This window comes from Sminthopsis crassicaudata, chromosome 5 (genome assembly GCF_048593235.1).
Source record: "Sminthopsis crassicaudata isolate SCR6 chromosome 5, ASM4859323v1, whole genome shotgun sequence".
Taxonomy (NCBI): domain Eukaryota; kingdom Metazoa; phylum Chordata; class Mammalia; order Dasyuromorphia; family Dasyuridae; genus Sminthopsis; species Sminthopsis crassicaudata.
Genome location: NC_133621.1, coordinates 254,051,762 through 254,078,102, shown reverse-complemented (window position 1 = coordinate 254,078,102; position 26,341 = coordinate 254,051,762). Strand labels below are relative to the sequence as shown.

Here is a 26,341-nt window from a genome sequence, read left to right as displayed (position 1 = left end):
AGGAATTCAAGTGACCATTATCCTTGGGTTAGATGAGAAATCCCTGTGAAGTTATAAGGAGTTGAGAGAGATATTATCTTATAGAGGAAAAAGATCAGTGTCCAGGACCAGTGGTGAGTAGACAACTCATTAGTATCTGCATCTATAATAGTAATAAATCAGCCTGAAAACGTATACTGGGAATAGATTTGTAGAATTTGTGATTACTAATTTTGAGCCCATTTATAGTGGGAAAAAGTTCATCTGATATCCCTGGTAAACTCAAACCATCCTGTGGTTCAATAATCTTGCAAAATATTGCTAAAATTTAAACCCTCACAACAGCCATGACATTTATTAGGATAGATACAGCCAAAGAATATCTTAAGCTTGATCCCATAGGAGCCAGAACCTATTAAAATACATCTACTGAAAAGTATAAGAACCATGAAAAAATGATTTTCATAATTAAAAATATAAATAAATAAACAAATTCTTTCTTATGGACACGTTCTCTGAAGAAAAATACAATACCTTCCTAGACTCTATTAAAGTCCTATTACTTTTAATGTAATATTTTTTGCATAAATTATTTAAATAAATTTATTTTGAAAAGATTGACTCAAACCAAAAGAAAACCCTTGTACATGATAATCGATAAAGACAAAGACTGAAGTATGTTCATTGTTCATTTTTGATGATATAATAGTGACTCATGCCAGTCATTTTTAATGGTTATATCGACTATACTGGCATGAGTCATTGTTATATGGACACAATCCCATCTTTTCACAGATTATTCTGACAAAATTCCAGCTTAGTTATGTTCAAAGAGGCTCATGATCAGAAAGCTGACCATCAGTTGATGAACTGCTGGCTACAATAATTCCTGAAGATTATCTATTAAGGCATGCACCCATTTTAGCCAAAATAATATTCTTAAGTGTGTATTCAGGAAATAGTCTAACTGTTAGAGCACTGGATAATAAAGTGAAGCATATATCTTTTTTCCAGAAAGGTGTGATCATCTAGTAGTGTAAGCAAGACACTGTGCTGGATGCTATATAGGAAAGAAAATCACAGTTTTTCCCTAAAAAGATTAAAGAATCTCAGATTAAATTACTAACTGGATTTATTCCTCTAACCTTTGGAAGGCATGTGTATTTTTCATCAGCCCATAAAAAGGCTAAGGCAACCTTCATGGAGGGAAAGGAGAGAGAGGGGAGGAGAAAGGGTGAAAGAGGAAAAAGAAAAAAAAGAAAAAAGGGGGAAAATAGCACTAGCATCCATGCCCTTCATAGGAGAGGGAGTGTAGTGTATATAGAAAGCAAGCTTTAAAATCAAGTTTTAGAATCAATCCTTTACTGATATGTACTAGTTTACCAACTATGGGCAAGTCAATTTTCTATTTGTCTTATCTTTTAAAATAATTCTTCCCTGTTTTCCTCACTTCAAAACTCTTCCTTTAAATGAACAAATACAATCAAATAAAATATATGTTATTATATTCATCATGTTTAAAAAGATATTGCTTAAACAACTGTTTGGTCATGTATACATATATTGTATTTAATTTATACTCTAAAATATTTAACATGTATTGGTCAACCTGCCATGGGTGGGGGGAAGAGGGGGAAAAATTGAAACAAATGGTTTGGCAATTGTCATTGTTGTAAAATTACCCATGAAAATATCTGGTAAATAAAAATTATTAGATATGAAAAAAAGATATTGCTTATACTGTACCCACAGTCCATCATCTCTTTGCCAAGGGACAGGAAGTTAGTTGTAACTTCACAGTTAGTTGCTGCATTGGTCAGAATTCTGAAGCCTTTTACTATTGTTTTCTTGGCAAGTCAACTGACCTCTCAATGCCATTGGAGAAAAATAAGTTATTTTTCTTTTTAATATGACAAGCAGTCCTACTTTTTGTAGGAGAGGCAATATTGCATAAGGTATAAATGATTAGTGAAGTCAAGATCTGGACTTGAATGTAAAAATGAAGCAAAATAAGTCAACTCATTGGCCATGTCTGAATTAGTGGAAGTAATTTTTAAATCATGAATTTTTTAGATGAAATCAGTATTCACAACAGAAAACCTTCTCTACATAATTAGCTTAGTTCACGTCCTCCTCATCCTTTTTTGCCTTGACTAATATAATAAACAGCCTCTTTAATGGTCTTCTCACTTTTAGTCCATTCCCTCTCCAATCCTTTGGTATAATTAAATTAACAAGTATTTATTTCTCTTCCTCTTTATTTCTTTTTCACAATGAAAAAGGAAAAAAAAACAACCTCTCAAAACAAATACACACAGTCAAGCTAAACAAATTCCCAAATTGTCCATGTTAAAAAAAAAATTGCACTCTGAGTTTATCTTCTCTCCGTCAGGAAGTTCGTATTATTCTCCATCATTGGTCCTTTGAGATTTTGGTTGTTCATTGGTTCTTGAGCAGAGTTCTTAAAACTTACAAACTGTTAATTGGGAAGAAGCTGAACAAATTATAGTCTAAAAATTCAATGCAATACTATTGTGTTGTACCTGATGTAACTTATTAGTTAAAAATAGTTAAATAGTCTGAGTTTGCTGTTGGAATGAAGTAAGCAGAAGAATATTCAATAATAATATTGTCTGAATTTTCCAAATGTTAAGTGATGATCATACCACATCTTTTCTCAAAAATGTTCAATGGCTCTCCAGTCTAATTAGCTTAAATTGTAGACCATCCCTTCCACTCATAATCATTTTATTACTTTTTTTCATTCCTGCCAAAGTAGGGTACTTTCTATGTTATCCAGTTTCCTTTTGTCCTCTCTTGCTGATGTATTTTTGACTTAAGTTGTGGCCCAAGTTTGGAATAGGCCCCTCCCTATTGCAACAGAGATGCATCCTGCTTTGTGAAGCTATGCATGATTTCTGCCTAACCCCATCCCTCTCATATTGAGATTCCTAGGTGAAAGTGATGTCTTTCTAGCTACTTGGATTTGTGTCACACACCTCCAGTTTGTCCTTTGAATTATGTTTATTTGTATAAAAACATGTCTTTCACCACCACCCCAACTACACCTTTTTCAAGACAGAGCCTGTGCATTTTTTGAATCTTTTATCACAACTCCTAGAAGAATACTTTCTTCCTAACAAGAATTTAAATGCTTGTAGAATTGAATTACTCCATTATTTATTTGAACATCCTTCATTTCTGTTTTACTGTTTTATAAGGGATGTTGTTTGCCATTCAAATATCAACTTAATTCAAAACAATACTAAGATGTATCTACTATGTACTAGACCTAGAAAATAAAGTCAATTCTAGGATTGATTTGAATGTCACAAATAAATTCTGGGAGATTGGCCATAACAAAAACTGATTAACAATGATCCATTTAGATAATTTAAGAAAAAAAGATTTGCAAGACTAGCAGCCAACAATGACAGGTTTTTCAGACTTACTTTTCCAATGCTGTTATGAACTGAGTATATTACAAGAGTCTGGATTTAATGAAAAGTATCATAGAGAACTCAAAATACAAATGACAGGTCATTTTTTTCTCTTGTTTGTTTACATATAAATGAAATTAAAATGTAAATATGATTCTGAAGAGAGATTTAAGATTATATCATGCAGTAGCAAAGTTAGTAGCAATGTTGTAATTCAGATTAGTTTTGGTGACTCCATGCTGCCTCCTCAGTTTTTTCTTGTTTTTTTAATATTAGGTCAAATTGCCATCCGAATAGATTACCCAAATATTGAGATGTAATGGGATGTAGAAATAACAGTGGATACTCTTTTTTCACATGAGATCCCCCTCATTATTCTAGAGTAATAATCACATAACATAAGAGTTCTAACTACTTTTACTTTTAGCATTTTTATAATATGACAAACTAATATAATTATAATCTGGCATTCATTTTTTAGAAAATAAATGAATGTAGGGGAAAATACTGAAGATAAATTTATCTCCAGATACTATTACAAATTTCATATTAATTTCTATTAGGTATTTCTCTTTTGTTAAAAATTTATTTTCCAGTAAAATCATTTAAACTATATATTTTTTTCATGGTCAGGTGCTAGGAATATTTCATTCCACTAAGTTGTTATTAATTGAACTTCTGCAGCAGCCAAAGACAAATACAAATTAAAAATTAAGTCAAAACATAAACAATAAGCTATGTATACAACAAATGTCATAATGCTACTCCCAGCTCAAAAATCTACCTTCAAGATCAATTGATATCAAAAAGATGAAGGCTTTAAATATTAAATACCTTCTTGTATTTTCTAAAGTTAGTTAACTGCTTTAATATTGAACATACAAATTTTATAAATCTCACAGTCTTCAGATGTTTTAAAATGTTATTTCATATTCTTTTAAAAATATATATTGAATTTAACTATTTGAAAAGTCCCCCCCTCAAAAAAAACCTATAAAAAAACCAGATTGCTGAAGCCATAAATTAAAAAGTAATAGAATTCAGGTTCAGTTTTCTAGAACAGATTTGTAATAGTGGCTGGCTGAGCATACCAAGGAATTGAACATTTGCTGGGTAACTGTAACCTTTAATTTATCTAATAGATTTTCCTTTCACAGTTCATATAAATACCATTCAATTTAATATATAAGGTGTGTCACATTCACCATATCTGCTAGTATGTCCCAGGGGAAATTTTCCATGTTGAAAAATTAAAGAAATCCACAATCTTGAAAACCCCAATGTATATGTGATCATAGAAGAAATGACTTATTCTTTGAAAACACATTTAAAATATAAAACTGAGTCACCTAGATAGAAAGGAAAAAGTCAAAATATCTGAATATATAATTTGTTTTTATCATCTCCAATTTTTTTTCTTATAGGAGACCTTCAATTGGTACTCCTAAAGCAAAAGTCTAATTGCCATCATTATTAATGAGTAAAAATTAAGTTTTAAGGTGTTCCACAGACCATCAGGTCCTACCCTCTTATTTTACAGACAAGAAAAATTAGCTCAAGGAGTCTGAAAGGAAATTTTTATCCATGTCCTCTAACTCCAGGGTTAGTGCTTTTTTCAATGCCCTTCTAGCCTCACAAAATATTTTAGGTAAAATCATTTGAATTCCAATGATATAGAGAATTGCTTTTCATTTTGTTTTTAACAAGGCCAGTGAAAAGTGACCAGTTATATTACCCATCCTCCCTTTGAGAACAAGGTAGATTTCAAATTATAGAGAACAGAACATGAAAGGAGGATAGTAACACTAGCTAGAAAGCTTGCCTTGAATAAAAGAAAAATCAGGGTTAAAAGTCTACCTCTGATGCTTAATGGCTTGCAAATCATGACACTTTAATGTCTACATGGTTTCCATTTAATCATATTTTATTTTTTCCAATTACATGTAAAAATAGTTTTCAACATTCAGTTTTGTAAGATGCCTCCATTTTTTTAAGAACAAATTTTAAACATTTCAAAGCAGCTGCTAATTTGTATTATATAGAGGAAGTTTGCCGTCAGGAAGTTACTATACAAATGAGCTTATACTTCTCATTTAAAACTATTAAAAAAAAAAAAAAAGATGTATGTGTGTGTGTTGTGTTGTATATGGGCAGCATGAAGCAAGAATATTTAGAGATATTACAAATAATCCCTAAATTGGGGTTCTAATATACTTAATTTACATTTTACCTTTACATTAACATTCTAGGGTTCAGAACAAGCAATTTTTTTCTTGCTTTTTCATTTAGATGGCAAATTGGTAGCAGTGACCCAGATAATCTAAAGGATTGGTCACATGTACTTGGTATATAAATATAGCATAATATTGTTGCAGTACATTTTCTCTCCTAATTATGTCTCACTTAGCTAATATTAAAATTAGCTCCCATTTGCTAAGTACACACCATCTGGGAATTTTGGTGACGTTGCCCAAGGGTGTTATGGCATTGGTAAAAAGAAACTGAGCCACAATTTCAAAATCACCTTGGATAATCCACATAGAAAACAAAATTATCTCTTACTACTTTCTGATTTATAAACTTTTTATTAATTTCCCAATTTCCCATATATTATAACTATTGGTCTGAAAGAAGCTGGAAATTGAGTAAGACTGTTTCATAAGTAAAGAGGACAAAGTTGATATCCATTTTCTTCTGATTTTCACACATGAAACTTAGGGTTCTTTTCTGTATTGTACTAACAATACTTTATTGCTTGAGAGAAAAATATGGAAATTTCACAATACTTTTGCAGTATGTGCTGCACACTATTATGATATAATCAGATACAGATTCTGAGATTGAAAAAGCAAAGTCAAAAATCTGTCTCCACATTTTTGTCTTTGCTCGCAGTTTTATCTTTAGAGAGAAGAGCTCTTTCACGGCATTTTTTCCCCAAACTATTCTAAAAATGTGTTTTCACACCTAGAGGCTGTAAGATCACAGTCTGTTCCCATTTTTTTAAAAAAGAAAACAAAACTGTGATGCCATGATTTTGAGAAATCACATGTTAGAGGCATCATCTGAAAAAAAATCCTCAAAGTAAAAGTTAAATATATAAAATTTACTTAATGTTGCTAGAACCCACCTAAATGTTCTATAACTTAAATGTTGTAAAAGTCTCCATCAATATATCCTTACTTGTAAAATATATATTTATGAATATCTTCTTTAAAAGCTTTTTTTAAAAATGTCTATGATAACATTTAGAGTTATAACAACTTTAATTTTTCTAACAGTTCCTTAAAAACAAAGAAAGTTTTAATTGCCATCAAAATATCTCTCAAGTACATAAAGTTTCCTGATTTTTGACAGGTCTGAAGGATTTTGGAAATAGGCATATCACATTTTCTATAATAGAGCAAGATTGAATAATGTAGATTATTTTTAAAATAGTTGGTCCAATTCCTTACATTGCTAAGATTGCCAATTCTGGTACCTGTCCACAAATTCCAGGAGTACCTTACTCCTTGTGTTATTGAATGCAAATTTAATCACAAAGACTCCTGACTTTTGTTTTGTTTTGTTTTGTTTTTCTCACCTAGATAATTATAATTACTTCCCGTGAGGTATAGTAGGAAATCCTGAGTAGTGACTACCTTTTTTGACCTATTTTTTTTTTTTCCCCAGGAAAAACTAGCCACATTTCAATTCTATTGTCCAGCTATGTTCCCTAGTCACCTTCCCTTATCATATATTTTCCACACTGGAATGTAATCTTCTTGAGGACAAGGGCTTTCTTTGTTATTTGTATTTGTTTCCCCGACACTTGGCAAAATGCTTGATATGTACAAAATGCTTGACAAATGATTTTTCATTCATTTAGTCCTTCATTCAAAATATGTTGGATTTGAAGTCCAGAGAGGTAGATTTAAATCCAACTTACCAAACTATGAAAATGTGCAGAAATGGCAAAATATCTCTTCAATCTCTCTTTGAACCTCAATTTTTTCACCTCTAAAATTGGGCCAATAGCAAAGTGAGTTCATATAAGTAGTTACACCTCATCTTTTATTTCTTTTAAATCTGGTATCTTTCTACTTTCCCAAATATTCAGTACCACAGTTTCTTCATTCTATGTACACTGAGATATAAAATAATATCTTTCTGTACATTTCTCTTTATTGGGCATGATTTCTCTTCCAGGAAAACATGAAATTAGCTGCCTGATGCTAATGAACTACATCTTTAATTTGACATAATATTATAGTCAAGGTCCAGGTATTCAGTGATTGGGATTAGGGAGAGAAAGTGTTAAATGACAAAGATTTTGTCCTCTAGAAAGAAAAAAAAAACAGTGAAAATAAGTTTTTGTTAAAATTTCAAGTAGACAATACTTTGTTCTTTTATCTGGGAGGAAGAGAGCAGAGCAGAAAGGTGCTTTGAAACTTTTCTGAAGATCCTAAGATCTGTAGTTGAAATAACAATGTAAGAAATCCCCATTTCTCCAGCAGGAGTGATCAATGTGGCCTGTGGTGGGCAACACTTTACTACATACTAGTTTCTCAACAGATGTAGGGTCTTGGAAAGGGATTAACAATTTCTGAGAGATAAACATTTCTCTTCCCCACTACACTAATTAAACTTTATAGTTTGAAAAAAAATCTAGATAGGAAGTTAAAAATGAGGAAATGAATCTTCTAAACCACTTTTTGTAGGAATTTTCTTCACTGCATTACCCTTTCAAAATCCTTACCACTCCTATGAAATATCTTTAGCAATGTATTAAATATTAATATTAAAATAAATATTAAAAAATTAAAATATTAAAAATAAATATTAAAAGGTATTAAATAAAACTTTAAATATGAATTTCATAATACTACTGGTTATTAGTATTGTGAAATTAATGTTTTATAACAATATAATCATGGGATTGAATAGTAGGTCCATGATTTAAATCAGTTCTTCTGTTTACAAATCCATTGTTCTTTCCCCTCCACTCTGCAATTTCCTACCATGAGAGTCTTGATGGCTCATTTCTTTTTTATCTCTACAACCTCATTATCTCTTACTGAAGCATCTCTAAATACGCACTCACTTTAGCATAAGTTCTTTTCCTGGAACCTACTGACCCCCTACATGGCTCATGGATAGATGTGGATTTGGAAAAAAAATTATATCTTTATTTTCATTAACCTTTACCTGAAATTTATTATTACCTGGCAAATAACATAACTAAACATCGAGTCATCCAATGAGTCATCCAAAAGATTGTGTTGGACATTTAAATCTTTGCCAATTCAACTTCATTTTGGTGATAAGCAAGGAACAAAGTAGTTGGCACAATGGATACAGCATTGGAATACATTGGATCAAGAATACTTATTTTCATGAGTTCAAATCCAGCCTCAGACATTTACTAACTATGTGACAGTGGGCAAGTTAGCCCTGTTTATCTCAATTTCTCATCTGTAAAGTGATCCAGAAAAGAAAATACCAAACCACTTCACGATCTTTGCTAAGAAAACTCCAAAATAGGGTCACAGAGCCAGGTATGACAAACACATCAAGAACAACAAAAGAGAAACAAATAATACTATCAAACTGACTTTAAGTTGATTCTACTTGAGTCCATGATGCTTACAGATCTACCTACCTATAGGGTGGTACAGAAGTCAATGCATTTTTTGAGGTCTAATTACTTACAGTAGCTATTAATCAAATTTAATAGCTTCAATATTAGTGGAAAATGCAATCTCAAATCTGCACGATGGATTTTTGGTACATCCTGTATGTTACTATTGAAGTACAACTATGTGGACTACTATTTAAGAAGAGAGAAAGATGTGTATTGAATGATTTTTTACATGCCATGTACATGACACTCTGGAAGGTGATGAAAATTTAAAGACAAAAAAAAAAAAATCAGTCCTTTTGCTCAAGATGCTTACCTTTCCCTTCAAGGGATATGACATATATGCATAGATAAAGTGAGGAGGAACAGAACACTGCCAACTGGGTAGCAAAGAACTTCAAGAACAGATTTTTAGAAAATGTCACACCTAAATTGAGCCTTAAATAAAGATAAGGATTCTGAAAGGTTGGGCTAAAGAAGGAATATTTTATAGGCATGGGGGAATAGCTTATGAAAATTTATGGAGGGAAGAAATGAACATTGAGTCTCAGGAACAGTCATAAGCCTGATTTGACAGGACCACCTAAAGAGTAATGTGAAATCAGGATGAAAAGGTGAGCCAGAGTTAGATTTTGAAGTAGTTTAAATATTAAATAGTAGAGGAGTTTTTTTTTCCTATAGGAAAATGTTATCATTGTCCAATTATTTTCAGTCATGTCTGACTCTGTAACATAATTTTATTTATTTTTTGGCAAAAACACTGAATGCCTTGTCATTTTCTTCTTCACCTCATTTTACTTGTGGGGAAATTGAGAGAAATAGGGGTTAAGTGATTTGCCCAGGGTCACACAACTATTAAGTGTCTGAGGGTTAGATTTGAACTCAGGAAGTTGAATCTTCCTGATGTCACTGCCACATAGCTGCCCATCTGATAGGAAACATGTAGCCACATAATTTGTTGCCAAAGAATATAATGAAAAGCAGTACAGTCTTTAGATCCAAAAGTCATAAAATCACAAAAATTTAGAGCTGGTAATTATTTAGTCTAGTCCATATTTTGACTTTGAATTAAGCAGTTATTTTTCATCAGTTTAAATTTAGTCTTAGACATTTACTAGCTGTGTGATCCTGGGCAAGTCACTGAACTCTATTTGTCTCAATTTCTCCTCTGATTCTCACCTCCTCTAACATATCTAATAAGTGGTTATCCAGTTTCTGCTTAAAGACATCACAAGAGCTCAAAGAAACTCACTACTTCTTGATACATGTTCATCTACTTTGGGACAGCTACAATCATTAGGAAATTTTGCCTGATACCAACCATATTTAAACTTGCCTCTATGTAGCTCCTGTCTCCTGGTACCTTTAAGACCAATCAGAACAATGACATGACAGTTTTTCAAATATTTGAATGAACACAGCAATTACATCCCCCTTGACTCTTCTTCAATTTGGGGCTAAAGTTCTTTGAGTTCCTTCTACTAAATCTCATATGATGTGAATTTGAGGTGTCTTAGTTCCCTCCTTCTGGATACTCCTCAACTTGCCAATGTCTTTCTTAAATTAGGATGCCTCGAACTAATATAATAATCCAGAGAAAATCCCTATTAATGAAATTGAAGAAAGGATACCAGTTCAGGAATGGATTAATTTGTTGACCATTAAAGTCCTTTCTAGTTTTATGATTCTGTGGTCTTTCCATCAAAACAAGCTCCATCCAGGTCTGGACAAAATAATAAAGTAGTCAAAATTTGTCATTGTTAGAGACTCAGTTCTTCCCATTACTAAGATCATCCACAATCCTCTTAGTTGCAAAGCTAAGAGAAATCCCTAAATTTCCAATTTCCTGGAACCACAGATACAAGATGGCAAGGTCACATAAATCCTCCTGTGTCATAGAACTAGGATTTAAAGAGAAGTTTCAGCAACCTCTTCCTCTTATCTCTAGCTAACCTCAGAAATAAGAAGTTTGCATAAGTATAACAGTAATTACTTTCATAAAATGCTAACTATTCAAAACTAATTATCCCTGTAAAGAGAACAAAAGTTATGCATATCATAAAGATTGTCATAAATCTTGAAAAATGCTTTTGATAGAACAATAAATTCTGATTAGGCAGTTTATTATATGTATAAATGAATGAAAAGCATTTATTAAGCATTTAATTAAGTGCTTAGTACAAGAACTTACTTAAGTACTTAAGTGTAAGAACTGTAAGTCCTAGAGATAAAAACACAAAAGCCAAAGTCTCTGTCACCAAAATACTTATCCAGTAGAGAGATACAACATATATGGGTAGTAGTAATCAGGATTTTGTTTAGAAAGTAGTAAGAATGTTGAGTAGAATCACTGGGGAATCAAATGAACTGTGGTTTTTTTTTTTTTTTTTTTTTTTTTTGTTTTTTTAAGAAGAAATATTAGTACTGACAAGATTGCTATTCCTAGAGCAAAACATTCACACAGCAGTAGGGCAAATGGGGGGTCCTTAGGAGATACTAGGGAGTGGATAGTCAGATAGGATTTAAAGCTCTGTCTGAGATCTGCTGGATACAGAGAAGAATGTGTGGACTTGACTGTGGTTTCAATCCTAAATGCATTAAATAACCCAGAGCATGGTCTCAGGAGGTCTAGTGGACTAGAGAGAGCAGTTGGTAGAGTACTCGGAAAAAGAATGAGATGAAAAATTCTGCAATCTGGAATCAAATCCTAGTGTTCTACTCTGTACTATTTATATGATTTTAGAGAAACCACCTAAACTCCTTATTTAAAACCTACCTAAGTTTCTGTATTTAAAAATGAGAGTTTTGAAATCCCTTTTTGGGTAGCAAAGCCTTAATACATTGCAGATACTCATTTATTAGAGATGGCTAAGCAAATATTGGTACATGGAAGAGAAGGAAAGGGGAGGGCAAGGATCATTGTTTAAATGCCTACAATGTGCTAAGAACTGAATGAAGTGCTTTATAGATAGTGCTTTACAGATATTTGATCAATCACAATGTCAAAAAGAAGGAAAAATTCAGAGAAGCATAGGGAGATTTACATGATCTTATATATAAGGAGATATTAGGAAAATATTATACAAAATGACTGCAAAAATATAAGCAGAAAATAAAAATGCAACAATGCTGGAATATTATGATATTATTTAGTACTATGTTAAACCTCAGAGAAGAAAAGATGAGAAAATATACTATAGGTATAGACTATTGCATTCATGATTAAATTAAGTGTTTGTGTTCATCAGTTTTACTGGCCTGTGTCCTTTTTATTCTTTTATTATAAGAGATGGCTGAAATGCAGACTGATATATGATGAATTCAATTTAATAGTAAATTGCCATAAGTACTAAGAAAAAAAAATGATGTCAAATACCTCTTATATTTAGTTTGTACACATAATACCACCTTGTATTTATAAAGTGTTTATCTACCTATATTTAGATAGCTAGATAAATTAGTATTTTCACTATAAAGAGAGGTTTTCTGAGCACTAGAGAAATTGTAACAATAATTGATGTGAGGGTGTCAAATAGTTCAAGGATTATTCCAGCCTACAATTAAAAGGATCAGTCTCACCAAATGAAAAGTACAGCCAACCCCCTTCCCCCCCCCAAGATTGGCATAATCTTTCTGCTAAACTCCCTAATTAATCCTTAGAACAAATAAATATTCTTATACTATTCTGGCTGTAGTGGAAGCTGTCTTTGCTTCTTTAACAGTGTATTATAGGTTTCTTGAATTTGAAAGATCAACAAGAAGACTCATAAAAAAAAAAGAAGCTACAAAAGTGTTATTATGAACAAAATCAATCTTTGTCCAAGGAAAAACAAAAGAACTAATGGACTACTGAAGATTGGTAAAAGATATATACAGTTATTACAGATATAGTTCACTTTGTATTTATGGCTGTGCCAAAATCATTATCAGAAAAAGTCAGATAAGAGTATATCTTAAAAACTTTGTCAAAAAGTTAAAAAAAAATCCTTGGTGGGAGTATTTTAATTCTTTCAAAGTTACAAATTTTATTCCAATTGAGTGAAAGGTGAATTCAAGATAAATATGTTAATACACTGAGAAGCATAATTTGCTCAGAATTATAAATATTAACCCCCAAAAATGTAATCCTGCAACATGACTTTGTACTATGTCATATATGAGGAAAGATTAAAAGATGTATCCAAAATATGGGAATATATACTTCAATAGAGAAATTATAATTTAAAAAATTCTGTGAGTCATAATCAAGACTAGACTTAAGAGAATAGATTGTTTATCAAAAGTAAATAAAATAATTAGGTATCAGGATAAATTATTAAAGATCATTTATTAAAGTCTAGTGAAAAAAATTCATTGAATTTGTGTGAAACAAGTCACTATAATAAAAGTGACAATATTACATATTGGAAAATCCTGAAGATATAAAATTTTATGAAGGTTTTATTAAAGTATTAATTTGTTTACTTCACTCCAGTTAATTCGTACAGTATTCAACAAAACTTTTAGTTTTCTTTTTTTCAGTCTAACCATTCATAAGCACTTCAATTGATCTTGATATGGTAAGACCTCAAGAATCTTTATCATCTTGGTTGCCTTTTCCAGGCTCGTCATAAAATAAAATATGATACCTTAAACTGAACACAATATACCAGATGTTGTGTAAGGGCAGTATAAAGCAGGATTATTACATCCCAATTCCAGGATACTATATTTCTTTTAATGCTGTCACAAACTGAATCTAAAACATCTTATCAACCTTAAATTACAATGAACTTGAAGTTCATTAAAAATCCCAGAAGTGGGATTCAGAACAAATTCAGAAGAACTAATGCCTAATTATGCATACTACATTATACTTATGGCGATTTTTAAAAAGCAAGTACAATACTTAGCATGTAGTGTAATTGACTTTCTTTTAATTTAGTCCAAAGATCATGCCTATCAACATGATTTGATAATTCATCTGCTGGCTATCTTTCCCAGGTTTTTTCCTCTTCTAAAAATTTGATAAGTATTACATATATTCCTTAACTGAAGTCATTAATAAAAATATTTTAACCAAATAAGGTTAAACACAGATCTCTGGGGCACACCATGAAGACCTCCTCCTAAACTGAAATAAATTCAGCCAATTCTGACTTCTACGACTGACCATTATTAAGCAAAAGAACTATTCGACTTCACCTTTGTATTTATTCTCCACAACATGAACTTGTTTCCATTTCTTTACAAGTGCCATAAAAATGTAAATTGTTTGGAGAGTTCCTTACATAACCACATCTTAAGAATTCATCATTCTTATCAAACTGTGCATACCCTTTGATCCAGCAGTGTTACTACTGGGCTTATATCCCAAAAAAGATCTTAAAGAAGGGAAAGGGACCTGTGTGTGCAAGAATATTTGTGGCAGCCCTCTTTGTAGTGGCCAGAAACTGGAAATTGAGCGGATGCCCATCAATTGGAGAATGGCTAAATAAACTGTGGTATATGAATGTTATGGAATATTATTGTTCTGTAAGAAATGATCAACAGGATGATTTCAGCAAGGCCTGGAGAGATTTACTCATCCACTGCTGCTGAGTGAAATGAACAGGACCAGGAGATCATTATATACTTTAACAACAATACTATATGATGATCAATTCTGATGGACATGGCCCTCTCCAACAATGAGATAAACCAAATCAGTTCCAATAGAGCAGTAATGAACTGAACCAGTTACACTCAGAGAAAGAACTCTGGGAGATGACTATGAACGACTACATAGAATTCCCAATACCCCTATTTTTGTCTGCCTGCATTTTGAATTTCCTTCACAGACTAATTGTACACTATTTCGAAGTCTGATTCTTTTTGTACAGCAAAATAACTATTTGGACATGTATGCATGTATTGTATTTAATTTATACTTTAACATATGTAATATGTATTGGTCAACCTGCCATCTAGGGGAGGGAGGTGGGGGGAAGGAGGGGAAAAATTGGAACAAAAGGCTTGGCAATTGTCAATGCAATAAAATTACCCATGCACATATCTTGTAAATAAAAAGCTATAATAAAAAAAAAAGAATTCATCATTCTTCTTATATTTTTAGAAGAATTACATTTCTCACAGCTCTCTTACCTTAAAGAGCTGATGAAACATCATAGAATTTTGTGGTATCTTAACTAATTTAATCCTCCTTTGCAATCTTCCTTCCACAAATCTAGGTGACTAATAAAGTAACATTTGATTCTTTCATATTTATCACAAATTCTAAATTTCGTTTGAAGGTCCCTTTACTAATCATCTCTGTAAGCAACTTCTTTGTTGGTGAGAGTCATATACAGAATCTAATTTCTCCTTGACTGCCTCTCCACCTCTTTTAAGATAATATAGTCATTATATGGTCAAAGGATATGAACAGACAATTTTCAGATGATGAAATTGAAACTATATCCACTCATATGAAAGAGTGTTCCAAATCACTATTGATCAGAGAAATGCAAATTAAGACAGCTGTGAGATACCACTACACACCTGTCAGATTGGCTAAGATGACAGGAAAAAAATAATAATAATGGATGTTGGATGTGGAAAAACTGGGACATTGAGGCATTCTTGGTGGAGTTGTGAATGAATCTAACCATTCTGGAGAGCAATCTGGGATTATGCCCCAAAAGTTATCAAACTGGATGAATGGATGTCCATCAATTGGAGAATGGTTGCATAAATTGTGGTATATGAATGTTATGGAATTTTATTGTTCTGTAAGAAATGACCAGCAGGATGAATACAGAGAGGCTTGGAGAGACTTACATGAACTGAAGCTAAGTGAAATGAGCAGAATCAGAAGATACACTTCAACAAAGAGAAGATCTAATTCAGTTCCAATTGATCAATGATGGACAGAATCAGCTACACCCAGAGAAGGAACACTGGGAAATGAGTGTAAATTGTTTGCATTTTTGTTCACAGTTTCACTGTACCGGCCGTGTGTACTTAGACATGCATGGCTTCTGAATCCACTTCTTCCTGTGCAACAAGAATTCAGTTCTGCACACATATATTGTACCTAGGACATACTATAACATATTTAACATGTATAAGACTGCCTGCCATCTAGGGGAAGAGGTGGAGGGAAGGAAGGGAAAAATCAAAAACAAGTGAGTGCAAGGGATAATGTTGTAAAATATGTACTGTCAAAAAAAGTTGTAATTATAAAATAATTGTAATTATAAAATAAAATTTTTAAAAAAATTTTAAAAAAAGATAATATAGCCATTATAATTGAAATCTGAAACTTTGGGGGGAGGGAAATAAATCTTTGAGCAATCTTTCTAAAATCAAAATGTATTTATGATATTACAATGTATTTTAGGAGTTTATGAATTTTGTGTATTTATTTCATATCTCATATTTATACATAAAAGTAGTATTCACAGAAGCAATCAATTTCAATTCATCTAAAGATATATTGCTATTTTTGTCAACATGCCACTTTTCTTAGTTAAAAGCCAGTGATCTCCCTGGCTTGTGATTAAAATTCTAAATCTAGGACTCAGTGAATTAAAATAATGAAACCACAATAGTTATCAATTAATTAACATTAATAACTCATGAAACACTGAGGTAATAAGATCATCAATAGCTTTTCAATTATTTCATGTTAGCAACTCATCAATCATTGAGGATTTTATTGTACAGCATATATGGAAAACAAACTCTTGCCTTAGGTTATATAAGTTTTGATATAGATTATCATTGATTATCATTGAATTGTACTATTTTTCATTTCAGAAATAGGTTTCACTCTTTAGACAATGAATTTTAATGTCTCAATTTCATTTCATCATCTCTCAAATCTACTGAAAAGATCGGGATTTTGCCAATGAGCCAGACATGGGAGCATTATTTTCCAAAGATTTTGTTAGAAGCTCATTCTATTGTTCTGCTACTTTGTCTTTTCTCTTTACATTGTCTTATTTATAGGAAGTCATGTTGATGTTTTTCTTTCTAATAATTTTACTAAAACAAAGAGTGGCTTTATGATGAATGGTAAGCCTCTTACCCTTCCAAAAAGAGGCACTGAGGTCATTAATTAAAAATGAAGTTCACTGTCTTTCATCGAGAATAAACACTTATAAGAACAAAAACTCAGTTTTTCTAGATAAAGAAAGACATCCATGATTGAAAGGTATATAGAACATAGAAAATGCAGTGACTAAGGAGGTTTTTGAATTGGGGCATGGAGTAAGTAAATAAAAACTTAGATTTTTTAAAAAATGGACACATCAGAAGAAATGCATCTACATTTTTATTGTTTCCATTAATTATTTGCTTCTCTATTCTCTTCCTTCCTTTAAACTTGGCTTGATTTTTCCCCCTTTTTTTCATAAAAGTTTTAAAATTATTTTGTTTTCTAGGAAAAGTTGGTGATATAAGTAGATATAACATTAATAACTCTTCAATAATATTAACATAACATGAAAATAATAAAATAATTAAATTTCATAATGAGCAAAATAATTGTTTTTTCATAATATTTAAAGAGTTTTACTATAACATGAAATAAAATATCTCTATGAGAAGCAGAAGAGTCAATGGAGGAAAGTAAAATAAAGAATGGTAAATATCTAATTTTTATTTACTGAAGAAACTTTTGCTCCTCTTTTAATAACATTTTACAAATCTTGTCAATAAATGGCATTTCTAAACTAAATTCTTTTGGAATAGTCACACCATTATGCCTTTGTATTATAATGAGACTGTTCTTCAAACCTACAATGACTCTCTTCCTTACCTTTAACTCTTAGAATCCCTAATTATTTCAAAGCACGCTCTTTGTCTCCTCCTACACGATCCTTTCCTTAATATCCTAAGTGCTGGTGTTTCTTCTCAAAAAAAAAAAAAAATTTTGTCCTGAATTCGTTTTGTACATACTTTTCTTTGTATTTCTTGGCAAATGGCTAACCTCTTAAAAGGCAGAGTCTTTCACTTTTAACTTTGTATTCTTGAAGCTTAATTAAGAAAGTAGCACACAAGAGATACTTAATAAAATGTATGATAAATGATTGGCTTGTTCTGTCTCTTATTAATGTATCATAAAATGAAATATACATACATATACATATATACATACTATATATATATATATATATATATATATATATACACACACACACACACACACACATATATATATCCCAAGGAACAAGAAAATATACCAGGCATTGACCCAAGATTCATTTTTCTTATATCCTACCCTAGACATACTTTTTCTAAGTACTGAAAAACCAAGTAATACAAGATATATTCATAACTATAGATAATTTTAGTGTTTTTCCCCATCCTTTCTTTCATAAGAATCAACAGAAACCTATAAAGTTCAAACTAATTCTTAGGATCGTAATATACTAGATTTCAAATTAGAAAGAAACTTGGAGATCATCTGGTCCAACTATGTCATCTTATAGATGAGGAAACTAAGACTCAGAAATATGAAATAGAAGAGTTAATATTCAAACTAAAGATCTATGATGCCAAAAGTCTAAAGTTTTCTCTTGAAATATTATTATCAGCAAATATTTATTAAGGGCTTATTATTGGCTATATTCTCCATATAATAAGGACACTAAAATATAGAAATAGAAATGGACCTAGAGATATAATTAGAACGTCTTTGCAAGCTAGGTAATGGCCTAGATCATGAGCAAGTTTCATAGTACATTTTTGTTTGAAACTTCCATGTTCCCATTTGAATTCAGAAAGATAGATTTGGTCAGGAAGGGGAAGAGAAATATTCTCATATGTGCTGTCTAATACTTGGATAATGTTTCACACTAAAATCAATCTCTTAAGACTCTTGTAAATGACTTGCTCTCATGAGTTTTTCCCCTTGATTAATCAACTAAGCCATTTAAAGAAGAAAAATGAGTACCATCATTTGGGTCACTAAGAATGTAAAAAGGTAACAAATAGTTCCACTAGTTTAGAGCACATTTTGTTTAAAATAGGTTTTAAGCAGTTTTGAAATAATCATCTAAGGATGTCTAAGGATAGCTAAAGATGTCTAACTGGATAATGAAAAACAAGAAAAAATGCATCATTTTAAAGCTTTTTCCCCCTCTATATTTTCTATTTACTGTATGTATGGCTATCTTCATTTGGCACCAGAGGGCATATATTTGTTCAAATGACTCAGGGTTCCAGCCCCAAATCCACCTCCTACCAAAGGACTACAATGACTTGAGAGGCTATTTATTGTCTTTTCCCAAATTCTCTAACCATGATTTCTAAATATTAGCACAGAAAAAGTCTACTTAGTTCTCAAAAATCTTTCTTCCAATTTGCCACATCTGCTCCTTTAAACAAACAAAGCTTTTTCCATGGGGAAAAATTATTTTTTCAAGGTATAAAGATGAGGGATATGGTTAGATGATGGGAATGCAAATAATCAATTCTCTTTATCTTGACAGTGATCAATAACAGCAAACTGAATAGTGGGACTATTGAACTGGGAAAGTCAATTCCCAGTGTTTCCTTCATTTTATGTATTAGTATTGCTAGAGAATTATTCAATCTCCAGTTCTTGGGTCCACTAGGCATACTTGAAGATGCATATCAAGTAAACAGAGATTAAAATTATATAATATGCAAAACAATTAAAATGATTTCCTTGATCCATCCTAAATTAAGTAGTAATAAAGTTTATTTAATCTAAATTTTAAAAATACTAGAAATAGGGTTGGAGTTCTCAAAGGGTTTCTAGAAAATGCTTTAAAGTCCTCTGATAAAACTATGTATGTAAATGTTTATACAAATATGTTTGTCATATATTTTAATATATGGTATATACATGTTTGTAATATGGATTATCATTTCCTTTCATATATTTGTGTGCTTATGCACTAATACACACACACACACACACACACACACACACACACATATATATATATATATATATATATATGGAAATTATTTCTTATCCTGTTTTACTGATCAAAGTTTACCATTTTTTGTAGTAGGGCAATATTTCTTACCGTCCATTAAAAAGAATTACTTTTTTCAATAAACCAAAGTATTTAATCAGACATGGAGTTAAACAGCCTCATCAATTATTTCCAGTAAGCACCAAGGCATCCTTCACAGTAGAATGAAAACCAAGCATTCTTTCCCATGAGTATAAAGAATTTAAGTTTCAAAATCTATATAACTCAGATTTTCTATAATAAGTGCCCATGTGATGACCATGATATACCTTAATTTGTCTTTTGGGTAATGCATAAAGTATAGCTTCAGGGAAGTATCTTGGAATGTCAAACAGGGAGCCTAAAGAAAAAATGTCAGCCTCTCTTTAGTAAGGAAGATAAATCTTCTATTAATAAAGAGATACATTTTAGAGAGAGTCCTCAAATAGGTATAAGTTCTGATCTTTTTATTTGTTTTCTAAACCCACCAAGAAAAATACTAACTCTCCCTTGAGGAATTAAACTGTAAGGCCTAATTCCCTCTAACAGATGACATTAAAGTCATTAAATCATTTTAAAAATCAAGAACAACTTTTCCTATATATAAATACTGATTTCAACAGCCACAAAAAGCATTAGAAAAGCTGAAAATTAGCCTTTTCCAGTGGTTACTACTTTTAAATCAAAGTTTCACATGCAAAAATATGCTTCCAACTTAATAAATGAATATATATATATATATAATATATATATATATATATATATATATATATATTATATATATATATATATATATATATATATATGCATCTGGTTGGACTGAAAGTCTTTTTCACCAATGGTTTTTACGATTATATCTTCCCAAATCCTCATAAATCTAGAGTAATGGGAAAGATTTGGACAGACAGTACATTAGTACTGTGCCTCTTGAAATTCTTAGCCTTTCAAACAAAGAATGATAAACAGTAGAAGATATCATCTCCCCTTTAAAAAACATTAAATGGTCCTCAAATCCCAGAATATCATTAATTTTTAAAAAAATATTAAAAGTGAATAATGTTTTATCCTTTTATTCAAATGCATCATTTCAACAAAAATGTTACAAAATCAAAGTTAAAATAACAATTAAAGCAATGATTTGGTTATTCAGTCAAAATTTCTTTATTTCTATTTACCTCTCTCTACTACCCTCTTCCTTTAGCACATAAAGACTTAAAGTTGATTAGGAAGCATCAATCATGTATATTTCTTGTTAAGCTGTTGATGTAAGCATGATTATTAAAAGTAAAATCTCTAGATTCATAGAAATTCATGTCGCAGTTAACTGTAAAGAAATTTAACTACAAAAACTTTGGAAATACTGGAAGACATGAATTAGAAGGCAAAACATTTCACTGTGCAACTGCATAAATATTTGGCTTTAATCCTAATGGTTGTGCATTAATGTTAATGCTAAACATTAAGTCTAACTTTGATCCTAGTCATCTATAAAATTAAACAATATGTCCAGTCCTCTCTAAAGTAATATTGTCATTTTAATGCCTTCATAAATAATTTCATTATTTTTCAGCTAGAAAATGAACCAAACAGGGAAACTTATCCTAAAATAAACTAAAATATTATATCAGTTTCTTATATTTGCTTTAGTAGGGAAAAAAAACAAGGATAATAAAATTATATATGAGTTCCTTAGGACTAGAAGACTGTTCAAATCTCCTTTAAGAATTTCCATTCTAAATTCAATACATTGAGAGAAAGGGAGTTTATGAAGATTTGATTTTATATTTATGGTTATCATTTAGCTAGTTGGAAATTCATATCATCTTCCATACTTCTAATAAATAATAGTTTCTTTATCTTACTTGCAATCCTACAAATACAACCAAAAACAAAATGCTGATTTCTAGCTCCTCAAATTTTCAAAGGAAATCTAACATGTGCAAATTTTATAATATAAACATAATGTACTATTACATACTTTCTGCTGAGAGAAAGCAATAGTCTTGTCAAATGTGGTAACTTACATGTACCATTTACAAGCCAAGATAGGATATTACATTGTGAACAATCACTCGTCATATAGACATTATATATGTATACATGTATCTAGCTATATAATTTATCTAGAAAATTTGTAATTAAGTCTTTTTGATGATTTAACAATCTTTTATTTTATAGAAATGTCTGTTATTACATAGAAATATAATCTAATTAACACCCTTGATATCAAACATTATTGAGACTCCCCTTTAACATCTTTTTAAGAAGGAAAGAAAATGACATTTAAATGAAATAGCAGCATTCAAACATTTGTTGCTTTTTGCAAGGGCAACAGCACAATATGTCACTATCAGTATGTCATTATCATCTGTCCTATAGTTGCTTTTAAAAAGTCCTTTCCCAAATCAAGGTATCCACAAAATTTAAACTAGCCATTTAAACTTTAAAAACAAATGCTCTCTGTGCCTAATTTTTGAGAATTGAGTGAAAACCTAAGTTTTCACAATCATTTTCTTTAGATACTATCACTGTAATCAATGTCTTTAAAAAAGAAAATTCTCAGGCAAAACATACCTGGATTCAAAGCCAAAGTTCCATGTTTTTCTATGAAAGTGATGAACAAAAAGAGAATCTCATATTGCCCACATATAAAAAGCTGTTGGTTTGCTTATCCAGATAAACTGAAGAGTTTATCTAAGCTCAAACTTCAAAATTCAATTATATCCATGAGATAATTAAGGAATTGTCCTTTTGTCCTTGCAACCAAAATGTGGCACTGTGAAAGATTAGAGGAAGCTCTGAATAGGAAGGTAGCATAGAAAAACCAAGTATTTTAAAATGCCAAATTACAAGAAATTGGGTCTCCTAAAACAAAAGTAATTTCTGCATGAAAAGGACGGGAAACTATCCAATGGAGAAGAATCGCCAAACATGTTAGAAAACAACAGGAAAGACAGTGATTGCAAATTAAATCAGTTAATCCCCCAATCATAACATTACAGTACTGAGCACTAGAGTCTTGGCAGTTATAAAGTCATCACACATGGATTTCCAAAGTGGCTGATATCTGAATGGAAAAATAACAATTAAGAGATACTTCTTAGTAGCTACTAAATAATATAAGGTCAAAAGTGTCTAATGAAAGTAAATTCCCATTGTCATTTCAGAAATGGAAGTTAGGTAAAGAAAATGAAAGTTGACAGCTTCTGTTTCCCCTTCCCCCACAAACCCCCCTAAACAATCAAAGGAAAAGATTTATTTGGAAATGAACATCTGCCTGCTTTTCTGTGCTCATTTAGGACTTTGCTTGGAAAGCTTTCCAGATAAATTTACCTAGAGACTTCTCTCTACCATTTCCCATTTGACAGAAATCACTCAGCTGGGTCTGATGAATAATGGTTAAAGGCAGCTTGTATCAGTGATGATTGAATTACAGACTCTAATTCTGTAATTTTCAATGGAAAAGCCATTGAGGCTTTTCCCAATAAGAATATTTAATTTCCCTACTATAGACTCAGCAAAGGAGTGGTGTTGTTTTGATATCTTTATCATTCTTGTAGCAAAAAAGAAAAAAATATGTATTTTTCCTTGTGTGGAATTTATATTTTGGCTACTTTCAAACATTACTCCCTAAACTTTGTGCCAATACAGCAAGAGCCTTAGCCAGCTGCAATCTACATGTGCCTCCTCAAGGAAGTGCTGAAATTGAGTACACACAATGAATCCAGATCCTAAGAATTCTGTTGAGTTATTAAAAGAAAATGAAGAGGCTATCTAGATAGGAGAGGTGAGAATAAACACTACGAAGGCAGAAGAGAATTAAGAAAAATCAACTATCACTTGTAGACTGAACTATGCAAAAAGCGTCTTCTTTTTTATTGGATAGCTCTAAAAGGTCTGTAATTTCAGAAAGTATGGTATCTCCATCTTGACCAAAAGAAGATGAGTCTTGCACAGTTGAAGATTGATTCTCTTGATGATAAAGATTTCTTGATGATACTGTAATAAAACTTTATGTGTGGGAATCCCTATCCCTCGCATGGAAAGGTCACAGCAATAAACCCCAGGAAAGTAGTCTTTCCTGTTTTTACTTGAAAGTTGATAAGGAACTACTACTATTATGTAGTGTCAAACTGTTAGCTATACAGGGCAGCTGGAGCAGGGTTAAGTCAGATGGCTGACACTTAAAATCAACAGCAATTAAGCAATCAAAAGCCTTCTGTACACCCCACCCACACACTTCAGTTCAATCTGAACAAGTCAAGTGAGAGAAAGATCTACTTGGGGGAGGGAGGAAGAATGTCAAAGGGTTGCTTTTCTTAACTGACTGGGAGTTTAAAGATTTGTGGATTTCCCCTTGCAAGCGTTTTACTAAAGCTAGTACTCTCCATTTAATACAGGTTATACTTTTTATTGTATAACGAAATCCTTTTTCTTTCCTTTACTCCGCATTTTTTCATTTAACAGAAGGCAATCCTCTCCTGGATGAGAAAGAAACCCTGCACCGGCATAGCGAAAGAGGAAGAAAGAGAGAAAGAGGGATTGGGAAGGAAGAGGGGCCGGAGGTGGAGAGAGGAGAGAGAGAGAGAGAGGAGGAGAGAGAGAGAGAGAGAGAGAGAGAGAGAGAGAGAGAGAGAGAGAGAGAGAGAGAGAGAGAGAGAGAGAGAGAGAGAGAGAGAGAGAGAGAGACAGAGACAGAGACAGAGACAGAGACAGATCAGAGAGAGAAAGACAGAGAGAGGAGGGAGAGAGAGAGAGAGAGAGAGAGAGAGAGAGAGAGAGAGAGAGAGAGAGAGAGAGAGAGACAGAGAGACTGAGAGAGAGAGAGACAGAGAGAGAGAGAGAGAGAGAGAGAGAGAGAGAGAGAGAGAGAGACAGAGAGACTGAGAGAGAGAGAGACAGAGAGAGAGAGAGAGAGAGAGAGAGAGAGAGAGAGAGAGAGAGAGAGAGAGAGAGAGAGAGAGAGAGAGAAAGAGAAGATGGGGGGGGGTGCCCAACATCAACTCCAGGCTCTAAATGACTGGCGCTGTACAAAGTGCTTTTCCCTTAACAGCACATGTGTTCTTATCATCCTCACAATAGGCCACTCAGGTCTTTCTCACCGTGTCTTCATCTTCTACTACCCAAACCCAAGTGTATAGGGAAGAAAACATTGCATGGATATCTAAGCTAATAACAAGCAGTGGCAGCCACATCAACATTCTCGCCTTACCTGAGAAGAGAAATTGGAGGAGATGGTACTGGGTCTCTGTCCTTCAGGGTTCTCCCTTCGGTGACTAGTAGGAAATACACGCGCTTTCTCCCCCTGCCTCCAGCTCTTTGGAGGAGAGCCTGCAACACAAAAGGGGTGTGTGGGTGTGGGTGTGTGGGAGGTCTTCCAGGGCCACCAGCGGTCCCAGCTGGCCGCCCCCGCCCTTCACACACACACACAAACACACACACACTCACACCCCAATAGGGTCTGAGTCCCCCTCAGCGCAACAACGCCCAGGGGGCTCGCCCAGGGATTCAGTTGCAAGTTGTCGCTGCTTCTGCTGCTGCTTCTGTTCCTACTGCTGCTGCTGCAGGAGAAGGTGGAAAGACACTGGGGGCAGTGCACGGGCTAGAGCATCCCCACACTGCAGCTTCTCCAGGAATCCCTCCAGTGAGGAGGAGGCAGCCCATCATCCCCCAGCCCCGTCTGCTTGATTGGCTGGCTTGTGGGTACGCTGCCCCAAAGAGCCAATCAAGCAGCACCAATAATAGGTGGATCCGTTCAGCCAACGTTGCCCATCCCAGTACTGTTAGTCTCTCTCCATCCCTATAGCGGACGGGGGACCTAGAAAGAGAGATGAGAGGGGGGCGGTGAAGGGGAGGTGGGGAGATTTGGAATTAAGAGGGGGAGGAGAAAGGCTTCCTAGGAATGACAATCAAGGACATCAAATAAGTCCTTTGGGAAGGCAGAAGGGAAACCCCCCAACCTGTTCTACAAGCTCCACTCACAGGAGGAAGACAGCGTAATACAAAGCTCCTTCTCTCTTTTTTTATACTTTCCATCGAAACCTTCTCAGTGACTGAGCATGCCCAGTCTGCTATATCCCCCATACCTTCCAAGTTTCTGTGTGCATTCCGCTCTTCCAGAGCTTTGGAAAGAGGGGAGAGAAGAAGGTGGAAAGGAAGACGAGGCAGAAGTTATACTTGGGCATTTTACTTGAGAGTGGGAAACCAGACAGTACAAGAAGAGGAGGGTGGGTGGGAAGATGAAAGCAAAGTGTTCCCGGCTCTGCTTTGAGCTAGAGGGGAGGAAGGGGTACTGTCTTTCTGTCCCCCTGGGCTGCAGGTGCCATAAGGAGTGTACAGCTAGGGGAATACAA

General features: G+C 33.0%; 1 protein-coding gene across 9 annotated transcripts in view; it reads right to left on the bottom strand.

Annotated features, from left to right (window-relative positions):
- The window catches only part of SYT1 (synaptotagmin 1), a 662,757-nt gene extending 637,120 nt beyond the window's left edge, over positions 1-25,637 (bottom strand). For 6 of the 9 annotated variants that reach the window (XM_074270840.1, XM_074270841.1, XM_074270838.1 and 3 more), the window contains exon 1: positions 25,201-25,636. The gene's annotated coding sequence lies outside the window, so the exon portion shown is untranslated. Of the gene's footprint in view, positions 1-25,200 lie in introns of all 9 variants that reach the window. The other 3 variants (XM_074270846.1, XM_074270847.1, XM_074270839.1) reach the window with 2 other exon arrangements.
- Positions 25,638-26,341: the final 704 nt, after the last annotated feature.